Here is an 18823-nt window from a genome sequence, read left to right as displayed (position 1 = left end):
ACCTTATAGAGGGTTTATCAAATCATGAAGGGGATGGCTAAGGTTAATAGCAAAGGTCTTTACCCCAGGTTGGTGGTTTCCAAACCTAGAGGGCATAGGTTTAAAAGGGACCTGAGAGGCAACTTTTTCACACAGGATACTGTATGTAGAGGTGGGTACAATTATAACATTTAAAAGACATTTGGACAAGGACATGGTTGGGAAAGGTTTACAAAGATATGGACCAAATGCTGGCAAATTGTAAATGTACAGTTCCCAAGCTAACAGCAATTGTATTGACACAGAGGAAGGTTTAATGGGCAATTTAATGTATTCAAAAACACTCCAATTTTTTGTTCCAGAGTATTATTATTTGGGAAGGTGTAACACCACCATGGCTAAAGGTTTGAACAGGAGAGAAAATTTGGTATCTTCAAGAGTGGAAATGGATGCAGGTACTTGCATAGAATTTTTGACCTGGAAAAAAGCTTCTGATCTCAAACAAGAACTTTACATCGGAAATGGGAACAGGCTAAGGGCTGAGCAGAATGAGGAGAAAGTGATCACGTAGAATAGGCTTGTCCATTTGGGGACCCAGCAGCCAAAATGAGGCTTAGCAGGGTGTTTTATTCATGTTTTATCAACCTGCTTGAAAATCCTACAACACGCCTTCTGGGGTGACATTCAAACATGAGCCTTGTGACCCAGAAGCAGAGACACTGCCCCCTGTGCCACTAGAGCCCAGGACTAAATTATTTTGACTGCCTCCTGTTTCATTACATGCTGTGCTACTTTCAAATAATGTCTAACCAACTCACCCATGCTATTTAATCGCTCCCTAAAATTTTACACATAATCCAAATATCTGGTCTCTGAACTCAGACTCACCAATTTCTCCTTAATTAATTATCAACTCATGCCCGAAAAGTAATTCAAATAAACTGAATTTACTTGATTCATTAGGTGCATACTTAATTACACAGAGTACAAATGGAATTCCTTTATCCCAATCCTCTGGAGGACCTTGACTATAACCCCTGAACATGGTCTTTAAATTTTGATGCCACCATTCAATGCTTCCTGCAATTCTGGATGGTATGCAGTGGATTTGAATTGTCTTAGAACTACTATTGTTGAATATTTCCTTGAATATCTTTGATGTAAAATTTTACCTTAATCTGATTGTATCTCTGTGGGTAGTCTGTATTTGATTAAAAAAAATTGAGTAGCCCTTCTACAATCTTTTTAGCCATGATACTGTGGCCTCTGGAATTTTAGTAGATACGTCAATTATGGTTAACAAGTATTGATTCCCACTTTTTGTTTAAGGTAGGGGTCCTACACAATCAATTAAAACTCTTGTAAAAGGCTCTTCAAATGCTGCAATGGGTGTTAAAAGTGTTGATTTTATCACTGCCTGAGATTACCCAATTGCCTGAAATGTATGATGTGTCTGGCAAATGCAAGCACATCCTTGCGCAGTCCAGACCAAAATAAAAGTTTGCTTTTTGAACTGAGTTTTTCTTACTCCCAAATGACCTCCTGCTGGTAATTCATTGCTACCTGCAACATTTCCTTTCCATACGATCTGATGAACTTCTGCCCATTTTTCATCTGCTCTCACTTTCTGATAAATGACATCTTGGTGAGGAAATGAACAAGGAGCAGGAGAATCGACGTTTCAGGCATGAGCCCTGCTTCAGGAATAAAGTGGTTGGTTCGGGCTCACGCCCGAAATGTCGATTCTCCTGCTCCTTGGATGCTGCCTGACCTGCTGTGCTTTTCCAGCACCACATTTTCAGCTCTGATCTCCAGCAGCTGCAGTCCTCACTTTCTCCTCTGAGGAAATGAACAGTCTGGGATACACTCAGATTCTTCTTCTATATTGATTTTGGATACAGCTGCTTTAGTTTTTCATCTTTCCACTGGAACTCAGCTAATTTTTCTGACCTAAAAATATCCAATTCATTCGCCACCTGTTCTTGTTTTTCCCCTGCCATCCCCCCACCCCACCCCACCCCCAACTATTTGATCAAACATAGTTTCTGATAATTGAACTTATCTCTTTTCTTTGATTTCTCCTCCTGTGGCTTTGTGACCTTTTCCCAGAGAAACAAAAACCTGGACATACTTCCTGTAAAACCTAGTTGCCTGATTTTCCAATAGCTTTTCAACCACAGTAGGCATCACTCTCCCAGCCTGCCCCTTGATGCACCTATGTCATCACCAAAGATAAATTGTATTTCTGGAACTGAGAATCTCTCTATTACCCCTACCACTTCGACACCATTTTTCACCAGATCCTGCACCCCCACTTTATATCATGGAACACTGCTCTTCTCACCATGAATTCCACATACTGCCACCTTCTCTAGCAATACTCTTTCTGAAGTATATATCTCATCTCTCATCAAAGATCAACTTGCTCCTGTATCTCTTAAAATCTTAATTTCTTTACATACTCCTCTGGCACATTGGAGTAAACTTTATCCATGCCAGTAAATTCTTTAGAGATCTGGCACATTCTTCTCAACCAACCCCTGACCAGGCTGTACATTCTTTTGCAGCATTTTAGCTTCCACTGTGCTTTCCTTTACCACTTCAACAAAACTCGCTGGCTTATTCTGTTTCCTCTCTGCATTCTCAGTGCTTTTTCTAAACTATCAACACTACAACTTCAATGAAAACACCTGAGATTTTTTACTTCAGTTTCCCCTCATGGTACGTTTTCACCCTGTGATAAAGTATCTTCAACGTGATCCCCCTTTACCTCACTACCTGAAAACTTCTCTTTTCCCCAATTTCTATCCCTCAAAGATTGAAATTGATATTAGAAACCAACTTTGATTTATGAACTAACTCATAGGCATTTCTGTTCCTAATCTTGAAGTCTGAATTCTTTGCTCTTCCACATTTGAACTCCTCCAAACTAATCATCAAAGAGCATCATACCTTGATCTATTTCAATGCCTTTATCGATCTATCGAAATTACTTTGCTTCACATTTTCAAACCCAATGTGTGTTTGACCAGGGTCCGTCCTTAGCACTGAAACATTGTCCCTTGGCAAAGTTTGTCCGAAGATTTGTAGCTCGGGTGCTTGTTGCAGTGGTTCTGTTTGCCGATCTGGAAGTTTATGTTGCAAACGTTTCGTCCCCTGGCTAGGAGACATCATCAGTGCTCTGGAGCCTCCTGCGAAGCGCTTCTTTGATGTTTCTTCCGGCATTTATAGTGGTCTGTCCTTGCCGCTTCCGGGTGTCAGTTTCAGCTGTCCGCTGTAGTGATTGGTATATTGGGTCCAGGTCGATGTGTCTGTTGATGGAGTTTGTGGATGAATGCCATGCCTCTAGGAATTCCCTGGCTGTTCTCTGTCTGGCTTGCCCTATGATAGTAGTGTTTTCCCAGTCGAATTCATGTTGCTTGTTGTCTGAGTGTGTGGCTGCTAGGGATAGCTGGTCGTGTCGTTTCATGGCTAGTTGATGTTCATGTATGCGGATTGTTAGCTGTCTTCCTGTTTGTCCTATATAGTGTTTTGTGCAGTCCTTGCATGGACTTTTGGCGCGCAATTTCTTGTTTGTATTTGTGCAGGGAAACAGCCAAGCAGAACGGACTCAGGATGATCCAGGTAATGATCACAGACGCTCACAACCGACTGCACAAATACAAACAAGAAATTGCGCGCCAAAAGTCGTTAATTTCAAAGACCGCTAATCATGAATGGACCCGGGCCATAGAACATGCTGTCACTATAGGACAGAACAGGACAACACATCGCAAAAAAACGGCATTAAAAGAAAAGCTGGCCAAACTAACACACAAAAAAGAGGACACTACAACACACACCTGGGTTAAAAACTTCTCCCACAAACAGCTCACAGACATGGAAAGAACTATACTGACCAAGGGACTCAACTACAACCACAGGGACGCCAAGACAGCAGACTTCCTAGCAGCACTAGAATGCACACTCAGGAACAATGGACTGACTGAAGAGACACAACAAACAGTGAGACAAACGGTCGTACCTATGATGATAAGAAAAAGACAAACACATAACCTCAACACCAAGGAGAGGGAAGCACTGAAAGCACTAAGAAATGATAAGAACATAATCATACTACCAGCAGATAAAGGCAGAATGACTGTCATCCTAGATAAATCAGACTACATCAAAAAAGCACAACACCGACTAGCAGACACCAACACCTACCAAATGAAGGATTCGGACCCCACGCCACAACTCACCAATAGAATAAATAACACTCTAAGGAATCTATAAAAAAAAACGGACAGATAACCAAAGCGGACCTACGAAGAATGAAACCGGAAAGCAACAACACCCCCAGATTCTATGGACTACCCAAAGTACACAAACCAGACATCCCACTCAGACCCATAGTATCACTACCAGGGACACCAGCATACAAACTGGCCAAAGAACTACAACAGAAACTGAAACACCTGGTCAGCGGATCCAAACACTCCATACAATCAACACAGGAATTCTTGGACGCCATCAGGAATACACACACAGACAAAGAAGAAACCATGATCTCATTCGACATGACAGCACTGTTCACTTCGATTGACAAAACCCTAGCCAGAGAAACAATAGCCAACCTACTGGACATACATAACAGAAACCAGGAGGCGGAACCTATCAACAAAGACGGCATACTTAAACTACTGGACTTATGCCTCACTACACACTTTACATTCAACAATCAGATATACGAACAAATCAACGGAACACCCATGGGATCACCAATCTCGGGACTCATAGCAGAGGCAGTTATGCAAAGGTTAGAACAAACAGCCCTACCACAAATTCAACCCAAACTCTGGGTCAGATATGTCGATGACACTTTCGTAATCATCAAAAACACGGAAATAGAAAAACACACCAGATCATCAACGCCACATTCACAGGAATCTGATTCACGAGAGAAGTAGAAAAGGATAGCCAACTCCCATTCCTAGACGTGATAGTACAGAGAACACCGAACGGAGAATACACCACAAGGGTACACAGGAAAAAACACACACAGACCAAGTCCTAAACTATGAAAGTAACCACCCCAACACACACAAACGAAGCTGCATCAGGACACTGTTCAAAAGAGCTACAACACACTGCAGTACACCAGAACTGCGAAAAGAGGAAGAGGAACACCTATACAAGGTATTCGCCAAAAACGGATACCCGCGCAACTTTATCAACAGATGCCTAAGCGATAGACCACGGAACGAGGACATGCCACAACCAAAAGGACTAGCCACACTATCATACATCAGGAGCGTTTCAGAACTGACAGCCAGACTACTGCGACCCCTAGGACTCATAATGGCACACAAACCAACAGCCACGCTCAGACAACAACTTACTAGAACAAAGGAGCCAATACCCAACATAAGCAAAACTAATGTAGTTTATAAAATACCATGCAAGGACTGCACAAAACACTATATAGGACAAACAGGAAGACAGCTAACAATCCGCATACATGAACACCAACTAGCCATGAAACGACACGACCAGCTATCCCTAGCAGCCACACATTCAGACAACAAGCAACATGAATTCGACTGGGAAAACACTACTATCATAGGGCAAGCCAGACAGAGAACAGCCAGGGAATTCCTAGAGGCATGGCATTCATCCACAAACTCCATCAACAGACACATCGACCTGAACCCAATATACCAATCACTACAGCAGACAGCTGAAACTGACACCCGGAAGTGGCAAGGACAGACCACTATAAATGCCGGAAGAAACATCAAAGAAGCACTTCGCAGGAGGCTCCAGAGCACTGATGATGTCTCCTAGCCAGGGGACGAAACGTTTGCAACAAAAACTTCCAGCTCGGCGAAGAGAACCACTACATTGTCCCTTGGCTTCTGGTACGAGCTCATATGCGCTTAAGATAGCACATTTCATCTCCTCATACTCCCAGATACCTCCTCTGACAGTGATGCAAATATCTCACTAACTTTGAATCAAAGAAAGATACTCTCATAATCACTGGCTATAATTTTTGTTTAGCCACTGTCTTAAATGAAATGAAAAAGGCTTCTACATTCTGTTGGTCAAACTTTGGCAATGCTTGGACCTATATGAACAGTTCCCTACCAGGCCTTTGACTACAATGGGATTGCTGTCCATCACTGTCCTCATCGCTACTCCTACTTTCATCTCCACCTCTGCCATTTTGAGATGAATTTGAGTATTCAGTTCCAACCACCTTTTCTCTTTCTTTTTGTTTTGCCTCTAAATTGGAGCAAGTGAATGGCCTGAGTGTGAGGACATGTATTGGCTGAAATTGAGTACAGTAACAGAATTGTTGAAACTTACATTTACTTTCATATAAACAAGAGGGAGGTTGGAACTGTGAGGGAGCCGTGGTTTAATAAGGAATTGGAATCCCTTGCAAAAGGGAAGAGGGCGGCCTATGTAAAGATGAGGCGTGAAGGTTCAGTTGGGGTGATTGAGAGTTATAAGGTAGCCAGGAAGGATCTAAAGAGAGAGCTAAGAGCAGCGAGAAGGGGACATGAAAACTCCTTAGTTGGTAGGATTAGGGAAAACCCAAAGGCTTTCTATAGGTATGTCAGGAATAAAAGGATGACTAGGGTAGGTATCGGTCCAGTCAAGGATAGTAGTGGGAAGTTGTGCGTGGAGGCGGAGGAGATTGGAGAGACACTAAATCAATACTTTTCGTCAGTATTCACTTAGGAACAGGACACTATTGCTGATGTGAATATAGAGTCACAAGTGATTAGAATGGATGGCCTTGAGGTATGTAGGGAAGAGGTCTGGGGAACACCGGAAAGGATGAAAATAGATAAGTCCCCTGGGCCTGATGGCATTTATCCTAGGATCCTCTGGGAAGCTAGGGAGGAGATAGCAGAACCATTGGCCTTGATTTTTATGTCGTCATTATCTACGGGAATAGTGCCAGAAGACTGGAGGATAGCGAATGTGGTTCCCTTGTACAAGAAGGGGAGTAGGGATAGCCCGAGTAACTATAGGCCAGTGAGTCTTACCTCTGTTGTGGTCAAAGTCTTAGAGAGAATTGTAAGGGATAGGATTTATGAACATCTGGATAGGAATAATGTGATCAAGGATAGTCAGCATGGTTTTGTGAAGGGCAGGTCGTGCCTCACAAACCTTATTGAGTTCTTTGAGAAGGTGGCTAAGGAGGTGGACGAGGGTAAAGCAGTAGATGTGGTGTATATGGATTTTAGCAAGGCGTTCGATAAGATACCCCATGGGAGACTAATGCAAAAACTACGGAGGTATGGCATTGAGGTTGCATTAGAGGTTTGGATTAGGAATTGGCTGGCTGGAAGGAGACAGAGGGTAGTAGTTGATGGAATAAGTTCACCTTGGAGTGCAGTTACTAGCGGTGTACCACAAGGATCTGTTTTGGGACCATTGCTGTTTGTCATCTTTATAAATGATCTAGAGGAGGGGCTTGAAAGCTGGGTGAGCAAGTTTGCGGATGACACAAAAGTCGGTGGAGTTGTGGACAGCGAAGAAAGATGTGCCAGGTTACAGCGGGATATAGATAAGTTGCAGAGCTGGGCAGAAAGGTGGCAAATGGAGTTCAATGTAGCTAAGTGTGAAGTCATTCACTTTGGTAGGAGTAACAAGAAGTTGGATTACTGGGCTAATGGTAGGCTACTTGGTAGTGTGGATGAGCAGAGGGGTCTTGGTGTCCATGTACACAGATCTCTGAAAGTTGCCACCCAGGTAAATAGTGCTGTGAAGAAGGCATATTGTGTACTGGGCTTTATTGGTAGAGGAATTGAGTTCTGGAGTCCTGAGGTCATATTGCAGTTGTATAAGACTCTGGTGCGGCCTCATCTGGAGTATTATGTGCAGTTTTGGTCGCCAAACTATAGGAAGAATGTGGAGGCATTGGAACGAGTGCAGAGGAGGTTTACCAGGATGTTGCCTGCATGGTAGGAAGATCATATGAGGAAAGGCTGAGGCACTTGGGGCTGTTCTCGTTGGAGAAAAGAAGGTTTAGGGGAGATTTGTTGGAGGTGTACAAGATGATTAGGGATTTAGATAGGGTTGACACTGAGAACCTTTTTCCGCTAATGGAGTCAGCTGTTACTAGGGGACACAGCTTTAAATTAAGGGGAGGTAGGTATAGGACAGATGTTAGGGGTAGATTCTTTACTCAGCGGGTTGTGAGTTCATGGAATGTCCTGCCAGTAGCAGTGGTGGACTTTCCCTCTTTATGGTCATTCAAGCGGGCATTGGATAAGCATATGGAGGTTATTGGGCTAGTGTAGGTTAGGTAGGCTTTGGTCGGCGCAACATCGAAGGCCGAAGAGACTATACTGTGCTGTATTTTTCAATGTTCTTTGTTCTAAGATTTCGGGGACAGTTAAGATCTCTGCCGGTTCATGTTGACCAGTCTGAAGAGAGGATGATAGATGTGGAACCAGTGATCGTTCACTGAATCCCAACCTTCTCCAGATCGAATCCTTTTTCACAGCTTTTCTGTGCAGCTCACCAGCTGATGTAAATCTCCCCACAGTCTGCAGACAGCTTCCCCAAAACCAATGACTAATGTTTTATCATCTGCAAATTTGATATCCGACACCAATTCCACATCAGTGATAGATACACCAGATAAACAGGCGACTAATACTGAAGCCTGAGGAAAAATCAAAGAATTGCGAAACTTCATCAAATGGGGACGTACCAAACTCAAAATGTCAACTCTGCTTTCTCCCCACTGAAGGTGCAACACTGCGCAGATTCTCCGGCAATTTCTGTTCAGTTTCTGAACCTTGAGGAACTGAAGTTTTTCAAAACACATGCAGCATTCTTCTTACCATCAGGTTGGTCTACATCACAAACACCTCCTTCATTCTTTATCCTTTAAAGAAAATCAGTCAAGTTCATCCGACACTGCCTACCCTTAACAATTCCATGATGACTATCTTGGATGATGGCGTGGAGGAGCTGGTGTTGGACTGTAGTGGACAATGTTAAAAACCACATAACACCAGCTTATAGTCCAACAGCTTTATTTGGAAGCAATAGTTGCTCCTTCTTCAGGTAACAATGTGCGTTTTTTTTCCAACTTCATCTTGGATTAAACTTTCACTCACCGTGTGGTTATTTCTATCATCTCTCAGAGTTTTACCGAGTCATTTGCTCATTAATGGAAATATAAAAGCAGCTGGTCTCCACTCCTCCTATTTCTGACCTGCACCGTCCAACACAAGGGCAACAATTATTGTCTGTTTTCTTATTCTCTCTGATCTGGGAACTTCATTGTTGCACAAGTTAGTGACCGCTACTGACCACAAGTGGGAATTGCAACCAACCCGCAGAAATACTCAAGAGTCTGTCAGGGTGAATGAAGTCAGCAAACAGATTCTGTCTGTGCACGACACAATCAGATTGGTGTACATTTCGATTCAAAAATAAAATAACCGACCTGATATCATAAGTAATGCTGTGCCCATAAACAATGGACTGCCCAGACAGTTTTCACTTGATATTAGGCTGTATTTCACAAAAACACTGCGAGTAATGTTGAAAGGAGGGAAATCTAGAAATAAAATGAAAAACTCAGGATTTCTGTCAAGACGCCAGTTTATTTGAAACGGGTATCGCCCTGACTCCTTAATCTTCTAGGGTCCCTCCTCAATTTCAAAGTGGTGGGAAACCGCACTGCAGAGGTTTGGCGCCGTTCGTGTGGCTGACTCAAGCTTCTGTGCATATCGAAGTGTTTCATTCCCACTGCGGAAAGTGGTCTTTTTGGTGTTGAGCGGTTTAAAAGCCGCCGCATGCGATGGCCGGGAATCGAACCCGCGTCAACTGCTTGGAAGGCAGCTATGCTCACCACTATACCACCATCGCAACTGGGACATGTCCTCCACACATCAGCTAATGTGCAATTCGACCAATAGTTCTTCATTCGAAATTTCAGTCTTCTTGCAAATTTTACGCTGAAATATTGCAATTCACCAGTAATAAAAGACTGACTTTTACTCGTTCCATACTTCTCATTATACCTTTTCATTCACACTTTCTCATGCACACAAACCAGCATTTATCATCATCTCAGATAAATCCACAGCTAAAATATCAACAAAATCTCACCGCAACCCGGGATCTGTCACACAATCAAAACTTGTCAACTTCTCACAAACGCTTTTGCCCCAAACATCCATTCTCCTGCTCCTCGGATGCTGTCTGACCTGCTCTGCTTTTCCACCACCACTCTCATCTCCACCAGTGGCAGTACCCACTTTCGCCTTTCTCTTCATACACTTTTCCCACCAACTTTGCTTTTTCTTTCTGATTTACCGCATCTGTACTACTTTCCGCTTTTAACATTTCTGAAGGGTTTTCCACAAACAAAAAGGCAAAAAGAAGGAACTGTTAGACTGAGTACATGCTGCAGTAATTCTGGAGAAGAGGAAACTCCTGGTAACAGTTCACGAAGCAGAAATCTCTCGAGAAATCTGTATTAATCCGCACTTCCATTCTCTTGATCGATTTGTAGTTTTCTCTGTTACATTGTAGAAGAGGGGGAGGGTGGAGTCGCAGCTGGGAGGGAGAGAAACCAGGCTGATTTTCAAAGTTTTAGAATCAGAGTGTCATACAGCATGGAAACAGATCCTTAGGTCCAGCCAGTTTATGCTGACCATTTCCCCAAACACAACTGTAACCACCTGCATGCAATTGAACATTTCCCATTTGCTAGCATTTGGTCATATCTCTCTAAACCTTTCCTATTCGTGAACTTATCCAAGCGTCTTTTCAACGTTGTAACTGTACCTGCGTCCACCACTTTCTCTGACAGTTCATTGCACGCACCAAGCACTCGATGTGTAAAAAAATTGTCCCTCATTTCCTTTTAAAATCCATAATCCCCCTGTCCACGCAACAGTAAATCAAAGATCCATCTCAATGCTTTTCACAATAAGTACCTCCCCCAGTCCCTCACTAATAAATCAATGGTCCATTTAAACAAACTGGGAATTGCATTCCACAGTCTGCAGACAGCTTCCCCAAAACCAATGACTAATGTTTTATCATCTGCAAATTTGATATCCGACACCAATTCCACATCAGTGATAGATACACCAGACAAACAGGTGACTAATACTGAAGCCTGGGGAAAAATCAAAGAATTGCGAAACTTCATCAAATGGGGACATACCAAACCCAAAATGGCAACACTGCTTTCTCCCCACTGAAGGTGCAACACTGCTCAGATTCTCCGGCAATTTCTGTTCAGTTTCTGAACCTTGAGGAACTCAACTATTTCAAAACACATGCAGTATTCTTCTTATCATCAGGTTGGTCTACATCACAAACACTTCCTTCTTCTTTATCCTTTAAAGCAAATCAGTCAAGTTCATCCGACACTACCTTCCCTTAACAATTCCATGATGACTATCTTGGATGATGACGTGGAGGAGCCGGTGTTGGACTGGAGTGGACAATGTTAAAAACCACATAACACCAGCTTATAGTCCAACAGCTTTATTTGGAAGCAATAGCTGCTCCTTCATCAGGTAACAATGTGTGATTCCTTTTCAGCTTCATCTTGGATTGAACTTTCACTCACCGTGTGGTTATTTCTATCATCTCTCAGAGTTTGACCGAGTCATTTGCTCATTAATGGAAATATAAAAGCAGCTGGTCTCCACTCCTCCTATTTCTGACCTGCACCGTCCAACACAAGGGCAACAATTATTGTCTGTTTTCTTATTCTCTCTGATCTGGGAACTTCATTGTTGCACAAGTTAGTGACCGCTACTGACCACAAGTGGAATTGCAACCAACCCGCAGAAATACTCAAGAGTCTGTCAGGGTGAATGAAGTCAGCAAACAGATTCTGTCTGTGCACGACACAATCAGATTGGTGTACATTTCGATTCAAAAATAAAATAACCGACCTGATATCATAAGTAATGCTGTGCCCATAAACAATGGACTGCCCAGACAGTTTTCACTTGATATTAGGCTGTATTTCACAAAAACACTGCGAGTAATGTTGAAAGGAGGGAAATCTAGAAATAAAATGAAAAACTCAGGATTTCTGTCAAGACGCCAGTTTATTTGAAACGGGTATCGCCCTGACTCCTTAATCTTCTAGGGTCCCTCCTCAATTTCAAAGTGGTGGGAAACCGCACTGCAGAGGTTTGGCGCCGTTCGTGTGGCTGACTCAAGCTTCTGTGCTTATCGAAGTGTTTCATTCCCACTGCGGAAAGTGGTCTTTTTGGTGTTGAGCGGTTTAAAAGCCGCCGCATGCGATGGCCGGGAATCGAACCCGGGTCAACTGCTTGGAAGGCAGCTATGCTCACCACTATACCACCATCGCAACTGGGACATGTCCTCCACACATCAGCTAATGTGCAATTCGACCAATAGTTCTTCATTCGAAATTTCAGTCTTCTTGCAAATTTTACGCTGAAATATTGCAATTCACCACTAATAAAAGACTGACTTTTACTCGTTCCATACTTCTCATTATACCTTTTCATTCACACTTTCTCATGCACACAAACCAGCATTTATCATCATCTCAGATAAATCCACAGCTAAAATATCAACAAAATCTCACCGCAACCCGGGATCTGTCACACAATCAAAACTTGTCAACTTCTCACAAACGCTTTTGCCCCAAACATCCATTCTCCTGCTCCTCGGATGCTGTCTGACCTGCTCTGCTTTTCCACCACCACTCTCATCTCCACCAGTGGCAGTACCCACTTTCGCCTTTCTCTTCATACACTTTTCCCACCAACTTTGCTTTTTCTTTCTGATTTACCGCATCTGTACTACTTTCCGCTTTTAACATTTCTGAAGGGTTTTCCACAAACAAAAAGGCAAAAAGAAGGAACTGTTAGACTGAGTACATGCTGCAGTAATTCTGGAGAAGAGGAAACTCCTGGTAACAGTTCACGAAGCAGAAATCTCTCGAGAAATCTGTATTAATCCGCACTTCCATTCTCTTGATCGATTTGTAGTTTTCTCTGTTACATTGTAGAAGAGGGGGAGGGTGGAGTCGCAGCTGGGAGGGAGAGAAACCAGGCTGATTTTCAAAGTTTTACGATCAGAGTGTCATACAGCATGGAAACAGATCCTTAGGTCCAGCCAGTTTATGCTGACCATGTCCCCAAACACAACTGTAACCACCTGCATGCAATTGAACATTTCCCATTTGCTAGCATTTGGTCATATCTCTCTAAACCTTTCCTATTCGTGAACTTATCCAAGCGTCTTTTCAACGTTGTAACTGTACCTGCGTCCACCACTTTCTCTGACAGTTCATTGCACGCACCAAGCACTCGATGTGTAAAAAAATTGTCCCTCATTTCCTTTTTAAATCCATAATCCCCCTGTCCACGCAACAGTAAATCAAAGATCCATCTCAATGCTTTTCACAATAAGTACCTCCCCCAGTCCCTCACTAATAAATCAATGGTCCATTTAAACAAACTGGGAATTGCATTCCACAGTCTGCAGACAGCTTCCCCAAAACCAATGACTAATGTTTTATCATCTGCAAATTTGATATCCGACACCAATTCCACATCAGTGATAGATACACCAGACAAACAGGTGACTAATACTGAAGCCTGAGGACAAATCAAAGAATTGCGAAACTTCATCAAATGGGGACATACCAAACCCAAAATGGCAACACTGCTTTCTCCCCACTGAAGGTGCAACACTGCTCAGATTCTCCGGCAATTTCTGTTCAGTTTCTGAACCTTGAGGAACTCAACTATTTCAAAACACATGCAGTATTCTTCTTATCATCAGGTTGGTCTACATCACAAACACTTCCTTCTTCTTTATCCTTTAAAGCAAATCAGTCAAGTTCATCCGACACTACCTTCCCTTAACAATTCCATGATGACTATCTTGGATGATGACGTGGAGGAGCCGGTGTTGGACTGGAGTGGACAATGTTAAAAACCACATAACACCAGCGTATAGTCCAACAGCTTTATTTGGAAGCAATAGCTGCTCCTTCATCAGGTAACAACGTGTGATTCCTTTTCAGCTTCATCTTGGATTGAACTTTCACTCACCGTGTGGTTATTTCTATCATCTCTCAGAGTTTGACCGAGTCATTTGCTCATTAATGGAAATATAAAAGCAGCTGGTCTCCACTCCTCCTATTTCTGACCTGCACCGTCCAACACAAGGGCAACAATTATTGTCTGTTTTCTTATTCTCTCTGATCTGGGAACTTCATTGTTGCACAAGTTAGTGACCGCTACTGACCACAAGTGGGAATTGCAACCAACCCGCAGAAATACTCAAGAGTCTGTCAGGGTGAATGAAGTCAGCAAACAGATTCTGTCTGTGCACGACACAATCAGATTGGTGTACATTTCGATTCAAAAATAAAATAACCGACCTGATATCATAAGTAATGCTGTGCCCATAAACAATGGACTGCCCAGACAGTTTTCACTTGATATTAGGCTGTATTTCACAAAAACACTGCGAGTAATGTTGAAAGGAGGGAAATCTAGAAATAAAATGAAAAACTCAGGATTTCTGTCAAGACGCCAGTTTATTTGAAACGGGTATCGCCCTGACTCCTTAATCTTCTAGGGTCCCTCCTCAATTTCAAAGTGGTGGGAACCGCACTGCAGAGGTTTGGCGCCGTTCGTGTGGCTGACTCAAGCTTCTGTGCATATCGAAGTGTTTCATTCCCACTGCGGAAAGTGGTCTTTTTGGTGTTGAGCGGTTTAAAAGCCGCCGCATGCGATGGCCGGGAATCGAACCCGGGTCAACTGCTTGGAAAGCAGCTATGCTCACCACTATACCACCATCGCAACTGGGACATGTCCTCCACACATCAGCTAATGTGCAATTCGACCAATAGTTCTTCATTCGAAATTTCAGTCTTCTTGCAAATTTTACGCTGAAATATTGCAATTCACCACTAATAAAAGACTGACTTTTACTCGTTCCATACTTCTCATTATACCTTTTCATTCACACTTTCTCATGCACACAAACCAGCATTTATCATCATCTCAGATAAATCCACAGCTAAAATATCAACAAAATCTCACCGCAACCCGGGATCTGTCACACAATCAAAACTTGTCAACTTCTCACAAACGCTTTTGCCCCAAACATCCATTCTCCTGCTCCTCGGATGCTGTCTGACCTGCTCTGCTTTTCCACCACCACTCTCATCTCCACCAGTGGCAGTACCCACTTTCGCCTTTCTCTTCATACACTTTTCCCACCAACTTTGCTTTTTCTTTCTGATTTACCGCATCTGTACTACTTTCCGCTTTTAACATTTCTGAAGGGTTTTCCACAAACAAAAAGGCAAAAAGAAGGAACTCTTAGACTGAGTACATGCTGCAGTAATTCTGGAGAAGAGGAAACTCCTGGTAACAGTTCACGAAGCAGAAATCTCTCGAGAAATCTGTATTAATCCGCACTTCCATTCTCTTGATCGATTTGTAGTTTTCTCTGTTACATTGTAGAAGAGGGGGAGGGTGGAGTCGCAGCTGGGAGGGAGAGAAACCAGGCTGATTTTCAAAGTTTTAGAATCAGAGTGTCATACAGCATGGAAACAGATCCTTAGGTCCAGCCAGTTTATGCTGACCATTTCCCCAAACACAACTGTAACCACCTGCATGCAATTGAACATTTCCCATTTGCTAGCATTTGGTCATATCTCTCTAAACCTTTCCTATTCGTGAACTTATCCAAGCGTCTTTTCAACGTTGTAACTGTACCTGCGTCCACCACTTTCTCTGACAGTTCATTGCACGCACCAAGCACTCGATGTGTAAAAAATTGTCCCTCATTTCCTTTTTAAATCCATAATCCCCCTGTCCACGCAACAGTAAATCAAAGATCCATCTCAATGCTTTTCACAATAAGTACCTCCCCCAGTCCCTCACTAATAAATCAATGGTCCATTTAAACAAACTGGGAATTGCATTCCACAGTCTGCAGACAGCTTCCCCAAAACCAATGACTAATGTTTTATCATCTGCAAATTTGATATCCGACACCATTTCCACATCAGTGATAGATACACCAGACAAACAGGTGACTAATACTGAAGCCTGGGGAAAAATCAAAGAATTGCGAAACTTCATCAAATGGGGACATACCAAACCCAAAATGGCAACACTGCTTTCTCCCCACTGAAGGTGCAACACTGCTCAGATTCTCCGGCAATTTCTGTTCAGTTTCTGAACCTTGAGGAACTCAACTATTTCAAAACACATGCAGTATTCTTCTTATCATCAGGTTGGTCTACATCACAAACACTTCCTTCTTCTTTATCCTTTAAAGCAAATCAGTCAAGTTCATCCGACACTACCTTCCCTTAACAATTCCATGATGACTATCTTGGATGATGACGTGGAGGAGCCGGTGTTGGACTGGAGTGGACAATGTTAAAAACCACATAACACCAGCTTATAGTCCAACAGCTTTATTTGGAAGCAATAGCTGCTCCTTCATCAGGTAACAATGTGTGATTCCTTTTCAGCTTCATCTTGGATTGAACTTTCACTCACCGTGTGGTTATTTCTATCATCTCTCAGAGTTTTACCGAGTCATTTGCTCATTAATGGAAATATAAAAGCAGCTGGTCTCCACTCCTCTTATTTCTGACCTGCACCGTCCAACACAAGGGCAACAATTATTGTCTGTTTTCTTATTCTCTCTGATCTGGGAACTTCATTGTTGCACAAGTTAGTGACCGCTACTGACCACAAGTGGGAATTGCAACCAACCCGCAGAAATACTCAAGAGTCTGTCAGGGTGAATGAAGTCAGCAAACAGATTCTGTCTGTGCACGACACAATCAGATTGGTGTACATTTCGATTCAAAAATAAAATAACCGACCTGATATCATAAGTAATGCTGTGCCCATAAACAATGGACTGCCCAGACAGTTTTCACTTGATATTAGGCTGTATTTCACAAAAACACTGCGAGTAATGTTGAAAGGAGGGAAATCTAGAAATAAAATGAAAAACTCAGGATTTCTGTCAAGACGCCAGTTTATTTGAAACGGGTATCGCCCTGACTCCTTAATCTTCTAGGGTCCCTCCTCAATTTCAAAGTGGTGGGAAACCGCACTGCAGAGGTTTGGCGCCGTTCGTGTGGCTGACTCAAGCTTCTGTGCTTATTGAAGTGTTTCAGTTCCACTGTGGAAAGTGGTCTTTTTGGTGTTGAGCGGTTTAAAAGCCGCCGCATGCGATGGCCGGGAATCGAACCCGGGTCAACTGCTTGGAAGGCAGCTATGCTCACCACTATACCACCATCGCAACTGGGACATGTCCTCCACACATCAGCTAATGTGCAATTCGACCAATAGTTCTTCATTCGAAATTTCAGTCTTCTTGCAAATTTTACGCTGAAATATTGCAATTCACCACTAATAAAAGACTGACTTTTACTCGTTCCATACTTCTCATTATACCTTTTCATTCACACTTTCTCATGCACACAAACCAGCATTTATCATCATCTCAGATAAATCCACAGCTAAAATATCAACAAAATCTCACCGCAACCCGGGATCTGTCACACAATCAAAACTTGTCAACTTCTCACAAACGCTTTTGCCCCAAACATCCATTCTCCTGCTCCTCGGATGCTGTCTGACCTGCTCTGCTTTTCCACCACCACTCTCATCTCCACCAGTGGCACTACCCACTTTCGCCTTTCTCTTCATACACTTTTCCCACCAACTTTGCTTTTTCTTTCTGATTTACCGCATCTGTACTACTTTCCGCTTTTAACATTTCTGAAGGGTTTTCCACAAACAAAAAGGCAAAAAGAAGGAACTGTTAGACTGAGTACATGCTGCAGTAATTCTGGAGAAGAGGAAACTCCTGGTAACAGTTCACGAAGCAGAAATCTCTCGAGAAATCTGTATTAATCCGCACTTCCATTCTCTTGATCGATTTGTAGTTTTCTCTGTTACATTGTAGAAGAGGGGGAGGGTGGAGTCGCAGCTGGGAGGGAGAGAAACCAGGCTGATTTTCAAAGTTTTAGAATCAGAGTGTCATACAGCATGGAAACAGATCCTTAGGTCCAGCCAGTTTATGCTGACCATTTCCCCAAACACAACTGTAACCACCTGCATGCAATTGAACATTTCCCATTTGCGAGCATTTGGTCATATCTCTCTAAACCTTTCCTATTCGTGAACTTATCCAAGCGTCTTTTCAACGTTGTAACTGTACCTGCGTCCACCACTTTCTCTGACAGTTCATTGCACGCACCAAGCACTCGATGTGTAAAAAAATTGTCCCTCATTTCCTTTTTAAATCCATAATCCCCCTGTCCACGCAACAGTAAATCAAAGATCCATCTCAATGCTTTTCACAATAAGTACCTCCCCAGTCCCTCACTAATAAATCAATGGTCCATTTAAAGAAACTGGGAATTGCATTCCACAGTCTGCAGACAGCTTCCCCAAAACCAATGACTAATGTTTTATCATCTGCAAATTTGATATCCGACACCAATTCCACATCAGTGATAGATACACCAGACAAACAGGTGACTAATACTGAAGCCTGGGGAAAATCAAAGAATTGCGAAACTTCATCAAATGGGGACATACCAAACCCAAAATGGCAACACTGCTTTCTCCCCACTGAAGGTGCAACACTGCTCAGATTCTCCGGCAATTTCTGTTCAGTTTCTGAACCTTGAGGAACTCAACTATTTCAAAACACATGCAGTATTCTTCTTATCATCAGGTTGGTCTACATCACAAACACTTCCTTCTTCTTTATCCTTTAAAGCAAATCAGTCAAGTTCATCCGACACTATCTTCCCTTA

General features: G+C 42.7%; 4 non-coding genes across 4 annotated transcripts; all 4 read right to left on the bottom strand.

Moving 5' to 3' along the window:
- Positions 1-9795: 9795 nt before the first annotated feature.
- Positions 9796-9867, bottom strand: trnag-ucc (transfer RNA glycine (anticodon UCC)). Its single transcript has one exon. It is a non-coding gene; the product is annotated as a tRNA-Gly (tRNA).
- Positions 9868-12271: 2404 nt separating this feature from the next.
- On the bottom strand, positions 12272-12343 carry trnag-ucc (transfer RNA glycine (anticodon UCC)). Its single transcript has one exon. It is a non-coding gene; the product is annotated as a tRNA-Gly (tRNA).
- Positions 12344-14747: 2404 nt separating this feature from the next.
- Positions 14748-14819, bottom strand: trnag-ucc (transfer RNA glycine (anticodon UCC)). Its single transcript has one exon. It is a non-coding gene; the product is annotated as a tRNA-Gly (tRNA).
- Positions 14820-17223: 2404 nt separating this feature from the next.
- Positions 17224-17295, bottom strand: trnag-ucc (transfer RNA glycine (anticodon UCC)). Its single transcript has one exon. It is a non-coding gene; the product is annotated as a tRNA-Gly (tRNA).
- Positions 17296-18823: the final 1528 nt, after the last annotated feature.

The sequence above is a fragment of the Hemiscyllium ocellatum genome, unplaced genomic scaffold, assembly GCF_020745735.1.
Source record: "Hemiscyllium ocellatum isolate sHemOce1 unplaced genomic scaffold, sHemOce1.pat.X.cur. scaffold_3063_pat_ctg1, whole genome shotgun sequence".
Lineage (NCBI taxonomy): Eukaryota > Metazoa > Chordata > Chondrichthyes > Orectolobiformes > Hemiscylliidae > Hemiscyllium > Hemiscyllium ocellatum.
This window is presented reverse-complemented; position numbering and strand designations above follow the sequence as displayed.